At 43.4% G+C, this 21,293-nt stretch overlaps 1 long non-coding RNA gene across 6 annotated transcripts in view; it reads left to right on the top strand.

Annotated features, from left to right (window-relative positions):
• The first annotated feature begins 6,571 nt into the window (after positions 1–6,571).
• The window catches only part of LOC142761209 (uncharacterized), a 33,156-nt gene continuing 18,434 nt past the window's right edge, over positions 6,572–21,293 (top strand). For 4 of the 6 annotated variants that reach the window (XR_012883554.1, XR_012883556.1, XR_012883551.1 and 1 more), the window contains exons 1-2: positions 6,579–6,656; positions 20,491–20,797. This is a non-coding gene — a long non-coding RNA (uncharacterized LOC142761209). Of the gene's footprint in view, positions 6,657–20,490; positions 20,811–21,293 lie in introns of all 6 variants that reach the window. The other 2 variants (XR_012883552.1, XR_012883553.1) reach the window with 2 other exon arrangements.

Raw genomic sequence — 21,293 nt, 5'->3', positions numbered from 1 at the left:
TATATGATGCCACACACCTCCCTGTATATGATGCCACACACCTCCTGTATATGATGCCAAACACCTCCATGTATCTGATGCCACACACCTCCCTATATCTGATGCCACACACCTCCCTGTATCTGATGCCACACACCTCCCTGTATCTGATGCCACACACCTCCCTGTATCTGATGCCACACACCTCCCTGTATCTGATGCCACACACATCTCCTTGTATATGATGCCACACATCTCCTTGTATATGATGCCACACATCTCCTTGTATCTGCCACACACCTCCCTGTATATGATGCCACACACCTCCCTGTATATGATGCCACACAGCCCCCCTGTATATGATGCCACACACCTCCCTGTATATGATGCCACACATCTCCTTGTATCTGATGCCACACACCTCCCTGTATATGATGCCACACACCTCCCTGTATATGATGCCACACACCTCCTGTATATGATGCCAAACACCTCCATGTATCTGATGCCACACACCTCCCTATATCTGATGCCACACACCTCCCTGTATCTGATGCCACACACCTCCCTGTATATGATGCCACACAGCCCCCCTGTATATGATGCCACACACCTCCCTGTATATGATGCCACACATCTCCTTGTATCTGATGCCACACACCTCCCTGTATATGATGCCACACACTTCCCTGTGATGCCACACACCTCCCTGTATATGGTGCCACACACCTCCCTGTATATGATGCCACATACTTCCTGTATATGATGCCACACACCTCCCTGTATACGATGCCACATACCTCCCTGTATATGATGCCACACACCTCCCTGTATATGATGCCACTCAGCCTCCCTGTATATGATGCCACACACCTCACTGTATATGATGCCACACACCTCCCTGTATATGATGCCAAACACCTCCCTGTATCTGATGCCACACCCCTCCCTGTATCTGATGCCACACCCCTCCCTGTATCTCATGCCACACACCTCCCTGTATATGATGCCACACAGACCCCCTGTATATGATGCCACACATCTCCTTGTATATGATGCCACACATCTCCTTGTATCTGATGCCACACACCTCCCTGTATATGATGCCACACACCTCCCTGTATATGATGCCACACAGCCCCCCTGAATATAATGCCACAAACCTCCCTGAATATGATGCCACACACCTCCCTGTATCTGATGCCACACACCTCCCTGTATATGATGCCACACACCTCCCTGTATATGATACCACACACCTCCCCTGTATATGATGCCACACAGCTTCCCTGTATATGCCACACACATCCCTGTATATGATGTCACACAGCCTCCCTGTATATGCCACACACCTCCCTGTATATACCACACACCTCCCTGTATATGCCACACAGCCACCCTGTATATGGTGACACACAGCCACACTATAGATGCCACACAATCTCCCTTTATATGATGCCCCACAGCCTCACTGTACATGGTGCCACACAGCCCCACTGTATATGGTGCCACACAGCCTCACTGTAGATGCCACACAGCCTCCCTGTATATGATACCACACACCTCCCTGTATATGGTGCCACACAGCCTCCCTGTATATGATGCCACACAGCCTCCCTGTATATGCCACACAGCCTCCCTGTATATGTTACACACCTCCGTGTATATGCCACACACCTCTCTGTATATGGTGCCACACAGCCTCCCTGTATATGGTGCCACACAGCCTCACTGTAGATGCCACACAGCCTCCCTTTATATGATGCCAAACGGCCTCACTGTATATGGTGCCACACAGTCCCCTGTATATGGTGCCACACAGCGTAACTACAGATGCCACACAGCCCCCTGTATATGGTGCCACACAGCCTCACTGTAGATGCCACACAGCCTCCCTGTATATGTTGCCACACAGCCTTACTGAAGATGCCACACAGCCCCCCTGTAGATGCCTTCTTCTGGTGTGGTCGCTAGTCTCAAGAGATCTGTGAAGGCGGCGGGGTGATGTCATTGCGCCGCCTTCGCAGAACCCGCGAGACTAGTGACTAGACCAGAAGAAGTTGGTGAGTGTGTATCGTCGCGCCGCCGATAACCAGCAAGGGAACTAGTAGTTCCCTTACTAAGCCCCATGTCACAGATCCGTTTTTAACGGTTGTTACATATATTGACAACCATTAAAAACTGACCCATTGACTTCCATGGGGGCTATCAGGCCGTTAAAATGGCCACGTGATGCTGCTGCAGAATCAACTGTAGCCTCTGGTGCCGATGTGTCCTCGCTCGTCTGACACGATGCAGGACCTGGGGAAGTGACGTCACAGCGTGACCTGCCAGAAGCTGGGCGTTCTGAAGAGAAGTGGCTGATACTTCTCGTCAGAACGCCCAGCTAGTAAAAGAAGTAAAAACGCCCCGATGTACGCACATAATACACGCCCAGTTGTACTTTTACTTTTAAACACGCCCAGTTGTACTTTTGCAAGCCTCATTTGCATAAATACAAAAATGGTCATAACTTGGCCAAAAATGCTCGTTTTTTAAAAATAAAAACGTTACTGTAATCTACATTGCAGCGCCTATGTGCTGCAATAGCAGATAGGGGTTGCAAAATCTGGTGACAGAGCCTCTTTAAGCCTATGCTTTTCTGACAGATCACTGTGCCATAACTAAGGACAGGTGATCTGTCAGAAACGTGTAGGCTTACTGCTGAGACAACCACCCTTACTCCTAGTGGATTTTACTTTTGTCTGAAATAAAGTTGGAATATTACCTCCTTTTAAAGAAACAGCGCTGGATCAAATTCTTCCGTTTCTGCTACATTTAAATAAGTCTTGTTTTTTGTTGTGATATTTAGAAAAATGGTGCCGATTTTGACATGACTAAAAACCCTTTTAAAAATGCCATGATTTTGCCTGTGAGGTTTTCACAGGTGAAACCTGTTTCACACATTTTCTCACGCAGAGACAAAAACGGAAGCAAATCGTGGTAAAATCGCGTGTGTTTTTCTCTCGATTTTTAATGCGTTTTTTTACCACGTGGCCAAAAACAACTCATGTTAATTCACCCAAAAAACACTCATGTAAAGGTACTCTTCCTCTAAGGCCTCATTTACACGAACGTGATATACGTCCGTGCGACGCGCGTGCTTTTCACGCGGGTCGCACGAACCTATACAAGTCTATGGGGGCATGCAGACGGTCCGTGAGTTTTGCTCAGCGTGAGTGCGCTGAAAAAACCTCACGACATGTTCTATAATTCTGCGTTTTTCGCGCATCACGCACCCATTGAAGTCAATGGGTGCGTGAAAACCACGAAGGTCGCACGGAAGCACTTCCGTGCGAACTGCGTGATTCGCGCAAGAGCTGTCAAACTGAATGTAAACAGAAAAGCACCACGTGCTTTTCTGTTTACAAATATCCGAACGGAGTGTCTTAGACATGAGCGAACCGAACTTTACCGGGTTCGGCCGAACTAGTTTTGACCGAACCCGGCAGGAGACAGTCACTGTGCAGGGTGCTGAAAGAGTTTAAACTGTTTCAGCACCATGGACAGTGACTTCCGATTCCAATATACGTGAACGTGTAAAAAAAAAAAAGTTCTGACTTACAGATAACTCCCGGCGTCTTCCTCCAGTCTGACCTCCCGGGATGACAATTCAGTCCAAGTGACAGCTGCAGCCAATCACAAGCCAAGCACAGGCTGCAGCGGTCACATGGACTGCTGAGTCATCCAGGGAGGTGGGGCCAGATGTCAAGAGAGGCGCGTCACCAAGGACGCGTCACCAAGGACGCGTTACCAAGGCAACGGCCGGGAAGTTCTCGGTAAGTACGAACCTCTTTTTTTTTTAAACAGGTTGCTCGCTATGGTGATCGGCATGCACTGTAGAGGGTGCTGAAAGAGTTGCTGCCAATCAGTTAACTCTTCCAGCACCATGGACAGTGACTGACGTCGACTAGCCTCATCTCTATGATGGCGGCTGCGTGAAAATCACGCAGCCGCGCATCATACACGGATGACACACGCAGCTGTCAAGTGCCTTTTGCGCACGCAAAACGCTGCGTTTTTTGCGCGCGCAAAACGCACACGCTCGTGTAAATCAGGCCTAAAGCTAAATGTACACGTTGCGTAAACCACACATACCGTAAACGCAGATAATTCCGCAGGTAAAATCCGCGTGTAATAATGCGTTTTCTGATGCGTTTTTAGGTGCGTTCTTTCCATTTTGATGCGGAAACAGGTGCAGATTTTATGCCGTGTGTTGTGGTGCATTCTTTTATAAACTTGTCAGATACAATTCTGGGACAGAAATGCAAGATAAATTGACGGTGCAGATTTTAAAATACGCACCGCAGGTCAATTTACGTTCGGGAAAATTCTGCAACGTGTAGATGAGTTTACTTGGAATCTCAGTTACTTTGCTGGTGCTATATTATGCTGTGGATGTGCTGCAGGAAAATCAGCACGCCAAATCCACACGTAATACGTATGGTGTGCGTGTGGCCTAAGAGTCTATTCACACGTGGCGGTTGAGGTACATCTGAAAGCCGCATGCATTTTTACTGCATTTTGTTGCGTTTTTTACTGCAACATCATCGAAAAACGCACCAAATTGCACCAAAAAGGCATGGGCTTTTCGGATGCATTTTTTAAGGCGGCTCTAACCACACCTTAACCGCAAAGTGTGAATGGACCGTATGACTGGGTTCAAAAGGTGCGGTCAAATATAGTTTTTTCTGCCACGACCGCGCAAAATGAATGAATGGTACAGAAATAATGGTTCAGTATTCTAAACTCGGATAAGACACTGAGGAAAACAACATGATGCCTTACGGGAAAGGGTACGTTTACAAGAGTGATTTTTGGCCACATGGAAAAAACGCACGCAAATATAAAAAAATCCGCACACGGTTATACGGCAGTTTGCTGCGGTTTTATATGCGGTTTTCGCCACTGTGGTTTTTACAGCTGAAACTTGTAAAAAAAGGGTAGTTTCACACTGTGTGAGTGTTTTGGCTTGGATTTTGACTTGGAAACTGCTCCGGAATCCGTGCCAAAAAGCACCCTGAATCGTCCCCCATTAATTTCAATGGGAGGCAGAGGCGTTTTTTCCTCCTGCGAGGCTTACGGACTCTCGCCGAAAAAAAGCGGCATGCTCCTTCTTTGAGTGGTTTCCGCCTCTAACATCCCATTGAAATCAATGGGAGGCACAGGAACTTGCAGCGCTCATTTGGGCGTTTTTATTGCGGCGTTTTTTGCATTACTTTTAAGGGCGGCCAAAAAACGCCACAAAAAATATGAAAAAAAAGCGTCATAATGTCAATTCAGAATTTGCCTTAAAATTCGTGAAGCAAGTAGTGTGAACTAGGCCTAAATTTGTTTTACCTGTAAAAAACGCGCAGGCGAAAACCGGTTCGTAAACCGCATCAATTCATGGTAAAACTGCGTGGTCTTTTTTATTTGTGTGATTTTTTTTATGTCTTTTTTTTACCACGCAGCCAAAAACGTCTCATCTAAATGCACCCTGAGGATGTGTTCACGTGCTATGTTTTCAGAGCATTTTGGATTGTAAACGCCCCAAAATACGCCTTTAAAAATTGTAGCAAAACGCCTACAAACATCTGCCCATTAAATTCAATGTGAAAAACGGCGTTTCGTAAAAAGAAGGAGCATGTCACTTCTGGAGCCGCTTTTGGAGCTGTTTTTCATTGTGTCAATAGAAAACGCCTAAAAAAAACGCCTAGAAAAAACCTTCAAATTTATTGCAGGCAGAAAATTCTGCCTGGAAAAATCAGCTCCGTTTTTTTTAAGTGGTTTGGATCACACACGTTTTTTGCTGCGTTTTTTTGGCGCGTTTTTCTAGGCTCTTTTTTAGCTATTTCTTCAACAGACAGGGAATAACCGCGAGCGTTTTTTTTACAGAAAACGTGTCAAAAAACGTGGCAAAAAAACGCGTTTATAACCGTCTCCCATTGATTTCAATGAGGTTTTTGAGGCATGTTGCTACTTTGGCCCTGTTCACACTGAGTTTTTTGACACGTTTTTTGACGCGGAAACCGCGTCGGAAAACATGCAAAAAAACGGGAAAAAGAAGCGACATGCCCTATCTTTGGCCGCTTACGTCTCTGACCTCCCATTGACATCAATGGAAGGCAGAGAAAGCATTTTTAGCTGCGTTTTTGCCCGCGGTGCTCGATGGACGCAAGCGAAAAACGCGGCAAACAGCTTGCAGGCAGATCAAAATCTGTCTCAAAATTCCAGACTGATTTTTGAGGCAGAATTTTCTGCCTGCAAAAAGCTCAGTGTGAACAGCGCCAAAAACCATGTCCACCTCCCATTGAAATCAATAGGAGGCAATTTCGGGCATGTTTTCCCCTGGTATTTGCCGCGGCAAAAACTCAGTGTGAACATGCAGCTTCAAAAACGGCTGAAAATCAGTGGCACAGCTCCGTAATTTTCAGCCGTTTTTGACTCGCGTGTGAACATAGCCTTATCTGATTTAGCATGGGTTTTAAAATGCGTTCAGCAATGAAAGGGTGTTTCTGATTACAGCTCCAGCGGGCGGGCGGGGGTGGGGGCGTGGCAACTCATTAAGACGATATAAATACAGCTGCTCGGCGCACAGCTCGTGTGGTTTTCGGTCCAGTGTGAGCAGAAGATGTGGAGGAGCCTTGCAGGATAATGTAAATAACGCCATGTTGGTTTGTGCCCCTCCATGTGCAGGCAGCGATCTGCACGTGATGCCCATTTCATTGCTCTGTTTGTATCTGTTGCCGTGTTTAATCTGTACCTGTAATTTATACGTTAGTGCTGATTACAATCTGTTTTTTAATGTTTTATGTTCGCTCAGTTACACATTTAGTAGCGGAACTGCAATAGTAACGTTAACTTTACATAGAGTTTGGTTCTCACGTTGTGGTATAAAAGCATTTTTTACCGAAAATCGTGGCAAAACCGAGTCGTTTGGCCGCGATGTTGCGGAAATCGCGGCAAAAAATGGCGTTGTTTTGGCGCAAATTGCTTTAAACTGCACATTTTTACAGTGACCTGAAAGCCTAGCCTAATGGTGAAACAAAACTCCTTCCCAACAGCCTGCTTCACCTCGCTTTTGATGCAATTTGCGCCAAGACCGTGACGTTTTTTGCTACAATATTGCGCGGTTTTGGAGCAAATTGCATTAAAGCGTGCACGAAGAATCAATGGACCCAGGTAGCCGATGCGCTGAATTTGAGCAAAAAACCAAGTTGCCGTTGGCAAAAGAATAAACCCTTGTTTCCCCGGTACCGAACGGATCATTATAATTATAAAGCGCAACTTTTCATTGTATTCAAGAACAAACTGGGATTAACCCCTTCCCGCCGCAGCTGTTTTTCAGATTTTCGGTTTTTACTTACCTATTTTCCAAAACCCATAACGTCTTTATTTTTCTGTCGATATAGTACTATGAGGGCTTGATTTTTGCGGGACGACTTGTAGTTTTTCGTAGCCCCATTTATTATGCCATATAATGTAATAGGAAATGGGAAAAAATTATTTGTGGGGTACAAAATGAGAAAAACAGCGATTCCTCCCTGGTCTTTGCGCTTTGTTTTTACAGAATTCACTGCAATTAAAACATGTTAGCCTTATTCTGTGGGACAACACGATTGCGACAATGCCAAATATATATATATATATATATATATATATATATATATATATATATATATATATATATTTTAACTACTTTTACAAGTAAAAACCTAAGTGTAAAAAAAATTTTTTACTGTCGCCATATTCTGAGTGCAATAACTTTCTTATTTTTGCGTCGATTAAGTGGTATGGGTATGTTCACACGGCTCATTTTCGGCAGTTTTTCGGGCCATAAACGGCCGAAAAATCGGAATCAGAACGCCTCCAAACCTGTGGCGATTGATTGCAACGGAAAAAACGGCGTTCTGTTCCGATGGGCTGTTTTTTAATTCGCGAGTGTCTTAGGCTATGTTCACACACTTTTTTGCTATTCTGTTTGGTAGTTTGAGGAAGATTTTCCTCTCCCTGCACGCCGATTTTCGCTGCTTGCATAAAACGCCGCGAAACACACTTTCTCAGCCTCCCACTGAAGTCAATGGGAGGTCAGAGGCGGAAACGCCTGAATATAGGGCATGTCGCTACCGCTCGCGGGAGAAAACCGCCCCCCCCCCCTCCCATTGAAATCGACGGGAGGCATTTTCGGGCAGTTTTTGACGAGCCTTTTGGCGCGGTTTCCACGTAAAAAAACTAGTCAAAAAACTCGTGTGAACTTGGCCTAAACGTCTGAAAATCAGGAGCAGTTTTCCCTTGAAAGCCACTCCGTATTTTCAGACGTTGTTAGTCTAGTTTGAACATACCCTAAGGCCTCATGCCTTAGGGGTTCTTTTTTGCAGGGTAAGCTTTAGTTTTTAATAATGACATTTTGGAGTACATGTGACGTTTTGATCACTTTTTATTTCATTTTTTTGTGGGAGATGAGGTGACCAAAAAATAGAGATTCTGGCGTTTATATTTTTATTTTTTTACGGTGTTCACCGTGCGGGTTAAATAATGATATATTGTAATAGTTCAGACTTTTACGGATGCGGCGATATCAATTGTCTATTTTTTTCACTATGCTCCAGGGGGGAAAAAGGGGGTGTTTTTGACCATTTAATTTATTTTTTATTTATTTTTTACAAAAACTTTATTATACAAATTTTTACTTTTTTCTTTTTATTAGTCCCCCTATGGGACTTAACCAGCGATCTTAGATTGCTTGTAGATATACAGCATAACTAATGTATAGTAGTATATAGTGGTTCTGACAGGCTTAATAGCAGCTCAAAGATGGCGGACCTCGGGGCCTTCATTAGGCCCCCAGGCAGCCATAGCAACCATTGCCACCCTGCGATTGCATTGCGGGGGGCGCGATGAGCTGTTAGAGGGGGTCTCCCCCTCTTTCTAACGATTTAAATGCTGCGGTCGCTATTGACTGTGGCATTTAACGAGTGGGATCCCGCTCGTTACTCTGAAGTGTTGGCTGTAACATACAGCCGACGCCCGCTTTGTATGGATACGTCAAATGTCAGGAAGGAGTTAAAAAAGGTCCATGCAACTAATGGTCCAAGCGATTGTGTACATGTATTCAATTTAACAATGTATCACGCTCATTGTGAAGTCTAAATGATGTATCAAAGCCACACACCAAGATGGGACATGTCACTTTATTTTCACGTGTGTTTTTTTCTGCTCGCGGCATAAATTCGCCTCCACCTCCCATTGAATTTAAAGGGAGGCAATTTTGGGCGTCTTTTGCCATGGTTTCCGCTGCAAAAAATGTGTCCTAAAACTCTAGGTGAACAGGGCCTTAAAGTTTAACCCCTTCCCGCTCCTGGACATACTATTAGGTTATGGTAGCTGTATCGTTCGCGCTCCATGACCTAATAGTACGTCTCGGGAGTAACGGCTGTTTCGGCCGTCCTCCCGACACATACAGGAGCTGTGACAGCTGCTGTCTCGTACAGCAGCTGCCGCAGCTACTGCAGCTGGGACCGATCGCTGTGTTCCCGCTGATTAACCCCTTGAAAGCCGCGTTCAATAGGGATCGCAGATTTTTAGGGGTTAAGCTGCCATCGCCAGCCTGTTACACGATAGCGACTGGCGATGGTGACCATGGCAACTGGACGCCTTACAATGGCGTCAGGCTATGCCATGGACGGAAGCCAGGACCCACTATGCCTGCTGTCAGTGAGTAGCTGACAGCTCTAATACACTGCACTACGCAGAATAGCGATCAGGGCCTCCTGCCCTCAAGTCCCCTAGTGGGACAAAGTAATAATGTGAAAAAAAGATGTGTAAAAATAAGAACATAAGTTTTAAAAGTGATAAAAGTAAAAGTCCCCCTTTTCCCCTTATCAGTCCTTAATTATTAATAAAAATATATAAATAAACTATACATAATTGGTATCGCCGCGTCCGTAACAGCCTGAACTACAAAATTATTTCGTTATTTATCCCGCGCGGTGAACGCCGTAAAAGAGAATAATAAACCATACCAGAATCACAATTGTTTGGTCACTTCACCTCCCAAAAAATGGAATAAAAAGAGATCAAAAAGTCGCATTTACCTAAAAATGGTACAGAATCTACAGTTCGTTACGCAAAAAATAAGTCCTCGCACGGCTTTCTTGATGGAAAAATAAAAAAGTTCTGGCTCTTAGAATAAGGTAACACAAAAAGTGAATGATTTTTTTACAACATGTATTTTTATTGTGCAAACGCCATAAGACTAAAACTATAAACAGGGTATCGCCATAATCGTATCGCCCCGCAGAATAAAGTGAATGTCATTTATAGCGCACGGTGAACACTGTAAAAAAAATAGAACAAAATGACAATAGTAGAATTGCTGTTTTTTAGTCACCACGCCACCTAAAAATGGAATAAAAACTGATCAAAAAGCCGCATTCACCCCAAGAAAACAACAATGAATTCCTCAAGGGGTCTAGTTTCCAAAATGGGGTAACTTTTGGGGGTTTTACACTGTTTTGGCACCACAAGACCTCTTCAAACCAGACATGGTGCCTAATAAAAAGGAGGCCTCAAAAGCCACTAGGTGCTCCTTTGCTTCGGAGGCCGGTGCTTCAGTCCATAATCGCACTAGCGCCACGTGGGATATTTCTCAAAACGGCAAAATCTGGGCAATAAGTATTAAGTTGCGTTTCTCTGGTAAAACCTTGTGTTATAGAAAAAAAATGGTATAAAAAGGATTTTCTGAGAAAAATAAATAAATATGTAAATTTCACCTCTACTTTGCTCTAAATACCTGTGAAACACCTAAAGGGTTCATAAACTTTCTAAATGCTGTAGTGAATACTTTGAGGGGTCTAGTTTCTGAATTGGGATGTAACTGTCAGTCGTCGCGGGAGCTTACTTCCCGCACGAGGACGTACAGTTACTGAGTTTTTCCCGGTGCACACTGTGGGCGACAGTGTGCACCGGGAACCGGGAGGTCAGCTGTCGCCGACAGCTGACACTCCACTCTTGCCGACCAGCGGTCCTTTGCCGCTGGTTTCGGCGAATTAACTCTTTAAATTCGGAGATCAGGTGCAATCGCCGAATTTTGGGGGTTTCTAACATATTGGCAGACCCCGGTCCAAAATCGTGGGGTTTGCCGATAGTTACTATGGCAAACGGAAACCCAAACAATGGCTTCCGGGTCTGACATGGACGGAAGCCCATCAGGACCAACCTTCGGCTGAGTGACGGGAAGTCACTGGCGTTCCCGATGGCACACTGTCGGCGACTGTGTGCATCGGGAACTTGGAGATCAGCTGACACTCCAGTGTTGCCGATCAGCGGCTCATGACCGCTGATTTCGGCAATTAACCAGTTATATGCTCGATTGCGATCTCCGCATGTAGCGGGTTTGTTGCGCATCAGCAGCCCCATGCAATCCTTGGGGCTTCTGATGCTTGTGATGGCACCCGGGGGCCAAACAACGGCCCCCAAGTCTGCCATGTATGTCAGCCTATGAGGATCAGCAGAGGCTGATCCTCGTAGACCAACTGTCAGTGACTGACGTCACACTGACAGTTGGAGTACATTACACTACCTAGGTAGTGTGATGTATTCTAGCAGCGATCAGAGCTGCAGGTCAAAAAAAGAAAGTGTAAAAAGTAAAATAAAGTTAATAAAAATGTTTTATAAAAGTGTAAAAATAAAAGGTTTTGTTTTCCTATAATAAGTCATTTGTTATCGGGAAAAAATGAAAACGTTAAAAAAAAAGGTACACATATTTGGTATCACAGTGTTCGTAACGACCCAAACTATGAAACTATAATGTTCATTTTTTCGCACGGTGAACGCCGCAAACAAAATAAACTGAAAACTGTCAGCATCGCTATTTTTTGGTCACCGCCCCTCCCAAGATATACAATAAAAAGTGATCAAAAAGTCGCATTTACCGCATTTACCAATAAAAACTACAACCCGTCCTGCAAAAAACAAGACCTCCCGCAGCTTTTTTGACGAAAAAATAAAAAAAGTTATGGCTCAGAATAGCGTGTCTCAGAAAATAAATTATTTTATAGAAACGTAATTTTATTGTGCAAACGCCGCAAAGCTTAAGAGAAACTATACACATATGGTATCGGTGTAATCGTACCGACCGGCAGAATAAATTAAAACGTAATTAATTGCGCACGGTGAACGCTGTAATAAATAAAGAATTGAAAGCGCCAAAATCGCTGTTTTTTTGGTCACCTTAGCTCTAAAAAAAAGATCCTGAGGGGCCAAAATGCTCGCTATACCCCTAGAAAAATTCCTTGAGGGTGTAGATTCCAAAATAGGGTAACTTTTGGGGGGTTTCCACTGTTTTGGTCCCTCCGGGGCGTTGCAAACCCGACATGGCACTAAAAACCAATCCAGCAAAATCTGCGCTCCAAAATCCAAAAGGCGCTCCTTGCCTCCTGAGCCCTGCTGTGGGTCCAAACATCAGTTTACAACCACATATGGGGTATTGCCGTAATCGGGAGATATTGCTTTACAAATGTTGGGCAGCTTTTTCTCCTTTATTCCTTGTAAAAATGAGAAAATTCTATGTTTCCACAGAAAAATAGGTGATTTTCATCTTCACAGACTAATTCCACTAAATTCTGCAAAAAAACTGTGGGGTCAAAATGCTAACGATACCCCTAGAAAAATGCCTTGAGGGGTGTAGTTTCCAAAATGGGGTCACTTTTTGGGGGTTTCGACTGTTTTGGTACCACAAGACCTCAAACCTGACATGGTGCCTAAAATATATTCCTAAAAAAAGGAGGCCCCAAAATCCAGTAGGTGCTCCTTTGCTTCTGCGGCCTGTGTTTCAGTCCATTAGGACACTAGGGCCACATGTTGGATATTTCTAAAATCTGCAGAATCTGGGCAATAAATATTGAGTTGTGTTTCTCTGGTAATACCTTCTGTTACAGATTTTTTTTTATTAGAATTGAATTTCAGCAAAAAAAATGAAATTTGTTAATTTCACCTCTACTTTGCCTTAATTCCTGTGAAACGTCTAAAGGGTTAAAATGGCCTATTGAAATTTTATTGAAAATATGAGAAATTGCTGCTAAAGTTCTAAGCCTTGTAACGTCCTAGAAAAATAAAAGTACGTGAAAAAAAATGATGCAAACATAAAGTAGACATATGTTAACTAGTAACTATTTTGTGTGGTATTACGATCAATTTTACAAACAAATACTTTTAAATTTAGAAAAATTCTAATTTTTGCTAAAATGTGAAGTTTTTCACAAATAAATATTGAATTTATCGACAATTTTTTTGCTAACATAAAATACAATGTCACGAGAAAACACTCAGAATCACTTGGACAGGTAAAAGCATTCCGGAGTTATTACCACATAAGGTGACACATGTCAGATTTGAGAAAATCATCTGTGTCCACAAGGCCAAAACAGGCTGTGGCCTAAAGGGGTTAAAGGGAGGCTTCAATTCCGCGAGTACCTGCCGGGTAAGAGGGCAAGGTATGGAGTGAAGATGTATAAGCTGTGGAGAGTGCATCAAGGTATACGTACAAATTTAGGATATATGAAGGGAAGGATACCAGTGTTCAGCCCCCAGAATGCCCCCCTTAGGCCTCATGCACGCGACCGTAGCCATGTGCACGGCCGAGAAGTGGTAACCCTGGTTCAGGAGTGGCTGCACCAAATCCCACACAATTTTTGCATTAGCTCCCAGTAAGGCCTCATGCACACGAACGTTCTTTTGCGGCCGCAATTCCCCCAAAAATACACGGGAGAATTGCGGCCCCATTCATTTCTATGGGCCATGCACACGACCGTTGTTTTTACGGACCGTGTATTGCCCGGGAGCCCGCATATAATTTTTATACCAGCGTCCCACTCTTTAAGTGCCTCGCTTCCAGAAGTCCTGAGGCATGTGGCACTGCTAGAAGAAACAAGAGAGGCCTCCCCAAGACTCTGCTTGGGCAAACAAGAAGGGGTGAGAGCAGGGCACAATCTAGCAGCAACATATTGTGTCACGTACAAGATAGATGCCACACCAGTACCCATGTACCTGTATGAGGTGCCAGTACATAGATCCCCAAACCAGACTGCATCCTGGACCAAGAAGGGTGGGGCACCCAGTACTTCTGGCCGCGAGGCCACACTCATTGTACTAGGGCAACACTTTCCAGGAGAAGTTCCCCAAACTGGCAAGAAGGGAAAAAGTCAAGAGGTGCAAAGTCTGCTATAAGAGGGGGATAAGGGAGGACACAATATATCAGTGACACGTGTCCTGAAAATCCAGGGCTCTGTATGATAGTGTTTTAAAATTTATCATGCAGCCCTTGATTTTTAACCTACCCCAGTTTTACTTACCCTAATGCACTCCGCACAGCTTATCCCCCCTCGTCTTTCCCTTCTGAGCCCTGCCGTGTGCCCAGGCAGCAGATAACAGCCACTTTGAGGGTATTGCCGTACCCAGGAGAACCCACATTACAGTTGGCCTCCGGTCAAAATGCTCCCTACACCTCTAGATGAATGCCTTAGAGGCTCTGTCACCAGATTTTGCAACTCCTATCTGCTATTGCAGCAGATAGGCGCTGCAATGTAGATTACAGTAACGTTTTTATTTTAAAAAAACGAGCATTTTTGGCCTAGTTATGGCCATTTTTGTATTTATGCAAATGAGGCTTGCAAAAGTACAACTGGGCGTGTTGAAAAGTAAAAGTACAACTGGGCGTGTATTATGTGCGTACATCGGGGCATATTTACTACTTTTACTAGCTGGGCGTTCTGATAAGTATCATCCACTTCTCTTCAGAACGCCCAGCTTCTGGCAGTGCAGATCTGTGACGTCACTCACAGGTCCTGCATCGTGTCGGCCACATAGGCACCAGAGGCTACAGTTGATTCTGCAGCAGCATCAGCGTTTGCAGGTAAGTAGCTACATCGATTTACCTGCAAACGCCGATGCTGCTGCAGAATCATCTGTAGCCTCTGGTGCCGGCTCGTCTGACACGATGCAGGACCTGTGAGTGACGACACAGCGTGATCTCTCGAGAACACGGCTGTGTCTGCACTGCCAGAAGCTGGGCGTTCTGAAGAGAAGTGGATGATACTTCTCATCAGAACGCCCAGCTAGTAAAAGTAGTAAACACGCCCCGATGTACGCACATAATACACGCCCAGTTGTACTTTTGCAAGCCTCATTTGCATAAATACAAAAATGGCCATAACTTGGCCAAAAATGCTCGTTTTTTAAAAATAAAAACGTTACTGTAATCTACATTGCAGCGCCTATCTGCTGCAATAGCAGATAGGGGTTGCAAAATCTGGTGACAGAGCCTCTTTAAGAAGTGTCACTTCGGGATTTCATCTGTACTGGTATACATGACTTAGCACCAGAAAATCCCCAGTTGGCCATATGGTGGTCCTTTCCTTCTGAGCCCTCCCATGGGCTCAAACGGCAGTTTATCACCACAAATGGGGTATTGCCGCACTCAGGACAAATTGGGCAACAAAATGTTTTTTTTTTATTTCTTGTGAAAATAAAAATTTTTGAGCTAAAACTACATATTATTGGAATTTTTTATTGTTTTTTTTTTAATTCCCAGCCCAATTCAAATAAGTTCTGTGAAGAAACTATGGGGTCTAAATGGTCACATTACCCATAAATGAATTCTTTGAGAGGTGTAGTTTCTAAAATGGGGTCACTTCTGGTGGGTTTCCATTTCTCTGGGGCTCTGCAAATGTGACATGGCACCTGAAAACCAATCCAGCAAAATCTGCACTCCAAAGAACACACAGCGCTCCTTCCCTTCTGAGCCGTCCCATAGGACCAAACGTCAGGTTATCGCCACAAATGGGGTATTGCTGCATTCAGGAGAAATTGGGCAACAAAATGGGGTATTTTGTTCCCTGTAAAAATAAGACATTTTGATTTAAAAATGACATCATATTGGAAAAAATTTCATTTTTTTAATTTTACCGCCCAATTCAAACACGTGCTGTGTAAAAACTGTGGGGTCAAAATGGTAACAACCATAAATGAATTCCTTGAGGGGTGTAGTTTCCGAAATGGGGTCACTTTTTTGGCACCTGAACAGCTCTTCCAACCTGGCATGCTGCCTAAAATATATTCTAATAAAAGAGGCCTCAAAATGCACTAGGTGCTTCTTTGCTTCTGGAGCTTGTGTTTTAGTCCACGAGCGCACTAGATCCACATGTGGGACATTTCTAAAAACGGCAGCATCTGGGCAATACATATTTAGTAGTGTTTCTCTGGTAAAACCTTCTGTGTTGCAGAAATTTTTTTAATACAATTGAAATTCATCAAGCAAAATTAAATTTGCAAATTTCACCTCTACTTTTCTATAATTTCTATGAAATGCCTGAAGGGTTAAATAAACTTTCTAAATGCTGTTTTGAATACTTTGAGGGGTCTAGTTTTCAAAATTGGGTGTTTTATGGGGGTTTCTAATACATAGGCCCCTCAAAGCCACTCGGAACCGAACAGGTACCTTAAGCCCATAGTGACCGACAATACTCCTTTTCACGTTCGTCACTAAGGGGCCTTAGGCTAGGCTGACGCCTTTTCACGTGAGCCTAGTCTAAGTCCTGCACGGGTCACCCGTGCAGGCTGGAGCCGGGGCTCAGCTGTCTGATGACAGCTGGGCTCCTGCTCCAACACCCGCGATCGAAGTTTACTTCGATCGCGGCCGATTAACCCGTTAAATGCCGCCGTCAATAGCGACCGCGGCATTTAACTTGTTTACAGATGGAGTGAGCTCCCTCTGTCACCCATCGGCGGCCCACAAATGCAATCGCGGGTCTCCGATGGGGTGTCATGGCAGCCGGGGGCTTGATAAAAGCCCCCAGGTCTGCCCTAGACATATGCCTGTTAGGACGTGCCGGAAGCACGTCCTAATTGCCTGTCAGATTTACACTGACAGGCAATAATGCTCTGGTATACGAAGTATACCAAAGCATTACAGCAGCGATCTCAAGATCGCACAGTAAAGTCCCCTAGTGGGACTAATGAAATAAATAATAAATGTGAAATAAAGATTATTAATAAAAATTACAGTAAAAAACTAAATCCATTTTTTCCCATCATAAGTGGTTTTATTTAGTTCAAGTGTAAAAAATAAAATAAAAGTACACATATATGGTATCGCCGCGACCGTAATGACTCCATTAATAAAGTTAATATGTCATTTAAACCGCAAGGTGAACACCGTAAAAAAAAAACGCAAAAAACAATGGCGAAATTGCAATTTTTTTCAATTGTCCCCCAAAAAAGTCATAATAAAAATGAATCAATAAATCCCATGCACCCCAAAATAGTGCCGATCAAAACTACGTCTCGTCCCGCAGAAAACAAGCCCAAAAAATCACTACATTGATGGAAAAATAAAAAAGTGACAGCTCTTGGAAAGCAACAATGCAAAAACAAATCATTTTAGTTCAAAAGTGTTTTTATTGTGCAAAAGTCGTAAAACATAAAAAACCTCTACATATGTGGTATCGCCGTAATCATACCGACCCATAGAATAAAGGTAACATGTTATTTACGCTGCACAGTGAACGGCGTCAATTTAAAAGCGCATAGAACCATGGTGGAATTCCAGTTTTTTTTTTATAACCCCCCCTCCCCAAAAAAGATAATAAAAGTTAATAAAAAAAATTCTATGTACCCTAAAATGGTGCTATTAAAGAGTACAACTAATCCCGCAAAAAACAAGTCCTCATACAGCTATGTAGACGAAAAAATAAAAAAGTTATAGCTCTTTGAATGCGACTATAGAAAAACAAATAAAATAGCTTGGTCATTAGGGCCTAAAATGGGCTGGTCACTAAGGGGTTAAAAGGCTCTTGAAATTTTTTACAAAATATGAGAAATTGCTGTTTATATTCTAAGCCTTGTAACGTCCAAGAATAATAAAATAATGTTCAAAAAAACTATGCCAAACTAAAGTAGACATGGTAAATGTGAACTAGTAACTATTTTGGGTGGTATAACCGTTATCTGTTTTACAAGCAGATGCATTTAAATTCTGAAAAAGGCTATTTTTTTTTTAATAACTTTTCTCTAAATTTTGCAATTTTTGACCTATAAATACTGAATATATCGTCCAAATTTTTACCACTAACATAAAGCCCAATGTGTCACGAGAAAACAGTCTCAGAATCGCTTGGATAGGTTTAAGCATTCCGACGTAATTACCACATAAAGTGAAATATGTCCGATTTTAAAAATGGGCTCTGAGCCTTAAGGCCCAAACTAGGCTGCGTCCCTAAGGGGTTAAAAATAAAGTATTTTTAAACAATACACCCGTTTTTACAATAAACCATAAAATAAGTCTCAATACATAAAATATACACACATTAGGTATTGTCGCGACCGTAATAACCTTCACAATAAATTTATAGCATCATTTATAATATGTACACTGAAAATATTAAAACTGCTTTCCTTCACTTATTAATGTGAAGCACGTGGTATGAATTTTATACCTCCATGTGCCTAAATAGTAATTAACCCCATCATGTACCTCACACTAACACAATGTGTAGTCCATTGACTAAGGGGTTAATTACTATTAATGTGAGGCACATGGAGGTTCAAAATTATCCAAACCATGTGCCTCAAGTCAAACTGGAAAATGTTTTTTCTATTTTTATTGTTGGCCAAGTTTTGTTATAGTGAATACTACACAAAGTATCAGTATCGAAGTCAAAATTCTGGTATCGTGACAACCCTAATGTAATGTGTACGGTCTTCAATTGTATCTATGTCCTTAGGAAGATACAACTGAAAGCGCAGGTGAAGTAAGGGAACCATTCATTCCCTTCCTCCTCATTCGGCACTTTCTGGTGGCACAGACGGTGCAATGACATTCTCGCCGCCTGACATCGTTCCGCCGGAGCAGGCCTGATCAGAAAAGACCAGGCGTGCATCACCGGAAAATGTATTGCTGAGCCCTGCCAGCTTTAGTAACTCCTAGTGCTTGAATGCCTGTGGCCGGTTATTTACGTTCATTGGCCTAAAGTAGGCCAATGAACTGAGGTAACCTGGGACCATGTGATTTCAATGAACCAATGACCGCTAAGAGCTGCTTTGTTTGCGGTCAGACCCAGGAAGGCAAGTATGATAATGGTTTTGCTTTCTTACTTAACCCTTTCCCGACATTAGCCGTATAGGTTTGCCATGGAAAGCCATGACTTCCCGCAAATTGCTGTATCCATACGCCAAATGTTTGGCACCGGCTCAGAAGCTGAGCCTGTGCCATCGCCGGATCTCAGCGGTATCTTACAGCTGACATCCGGCTGTAATGGTGGTGACCGAAATTAGCTTCGATCCCCGCCATTAACTCAAGTGCAGCGCTCAAACACGAACGATGCACTTAAGGTGTTTGCAGCTCATCGGAACCCCAGCAATGAAAACCGGATAATACTAATACTGGCCTGCCGGTCTGCCTAGCACGGAAGCCGGTCAGGACCCGCCTGGCGGCGGAGCCTGAGCAGCTACCGTAGCCACCGGCAAGATGGCGCCGGCTCAAGAGCTGATCTGGCGTCATCAGCGGTGGAAGTCAGCTGTATGTTACAGCTGACATACACCTGTAACGGCAGAAACCGGAGCTAGCTCCGATCCCTGCCATTAACCCCTTCGATTCAGCAATCGAAAGGGATCGCTGCATCTTAGCAGTTGCCAACAGTTCGCCAGCCCTGACAGGCAATCAGGACTGGCGATTGCTTCTATGGCAATAGAGACACAATGGCCTCCTGCTCTGCCAGTACAGAAGCCGAATAGGCCCCGCCGGGAGGCGAAGCCTAGTCGGCTCGCTGTCGGTAAATAACTGACATATCTAATACATTTTAACAACCAAATATGCAACTCTGCTCTCTACTCACTGAAATATCTCAACAAGGAGATGAACAACCGGAGCAGGTAAAAAAGAGGTGAAATCCTCAACACCACAAAACAGAGGCAAAATGATAGTTTTTTACCGCTCAGACAGTTGTAGATGCAAAGTCTGAAGTGTCCATCAAGGGTTTGACCTTCCCTCAGCTAGCATGCAGAAAAAACGATCCAAATCTCCACTGGTGTGTATATCTCGCTGGTACTTGTGGTTCTACACAGAAATGAAACTGCAGAAATGCAACTGCTTGCTGTGTATACCCTCGTACTTGATGTTCTAAATCTCCAACAAGGGAGAAAAAGGAGATAGTGCACTACCTTTTGGAAACTACAAATTCCACGAGTTTATTCCATACTTACAAAAATAGATATAGATAAAAGCATAAGATAATGCAACCCGACCCTGGGTTTCGCCCTTCTGGCTTCCTCTGGGGCATATGGGCGTGTACCATACATGTGTTTAAAGGGAACCTGTCACCAGCATTTTAGCTATAAAGCCAGCAATACCTGGTGAAAGTGGGTGAAAAATCATTGTCATCTAAGCTATAAATATGTTCTAAGTGAGCTCTGTAACTTTAGTATTCTGTTTTTCAGTGGTCCCACGCCGTATGCAAATGAGCAGAAAAGAGTCAAATCTTCATCTGAAAAGAGTCAGGTTTTCATTCCTCCAGCATCTCAGAGTGGACTCCACCTCCTTCTTTTTGATTGACAGCTCCTTAGCCAGTCAGGGCCGGACAGGTGGTGGCAGTGGGCGTGGTAAAGAAGCTGCATCCCAGAGGGAAAAATAATTACCATAAAAGGCGGGAAAAGTTTAAACGACTATATTTACTGACAGAGGAGGACTTCAGGAAAGATGAGAACAGGAACGAACTCTGGACAGCTGCGGCCATTTAGGGGTCAGGTGAGTTTAACAGGTAAGATGTTGATGACAGGATCCCTTTAAATAGCAGTCAGTCTTCTTAACATACAACAGTTTTAAATTGCTTATGTATATAAAAACAGCCAATTTTAAAAACAATGATAAAATGACATGAAAAATTAAATCATTCACACAATAAGTGTAGTTTATGAATAAAAAACCTAATTATTTGTTGTGAAACTGCGCTGCAGCAAAATGAGATCTAATTGCATGACTCGTCTATGCTACTTAACTAAAAGCTGTGTGAATAAGGTTCAATCTCTCCAAGACATATACAAAAAACATACATAAAAGTACAACCAATACGATGCATTTTCCATGATGATCCCCACATTCCTTCCACCTATATGAATAACTATGCTCTGTTATATAAATCACAATGATCCACCTTATACAAATGACAATTTTGAAATATAGGTTATTACAACATTATGGATCTATCAATTAAAAACACTATGCCCTTTGGGATTAAACTTGG

This window comes from Rhinoderma darwinii, chromosome 4, assembly GCF_050947455.1.
Source record: "Rhinoderma darwinii isolate aRhiDar2 chromosome 4, aRhiDar2.hap1, whole genome shotgun sequence".
NCBI lineage: Eukaryota > Metazoa > Chordata > Amphibia > Anura > Rhinodermatidae > Rhinoderma > Rhinoderma darwinii.
Note: the sequence above shows the minus strand (reverse complement) of the source record. Positions and strands in the feature narration are given on the sequence as shown.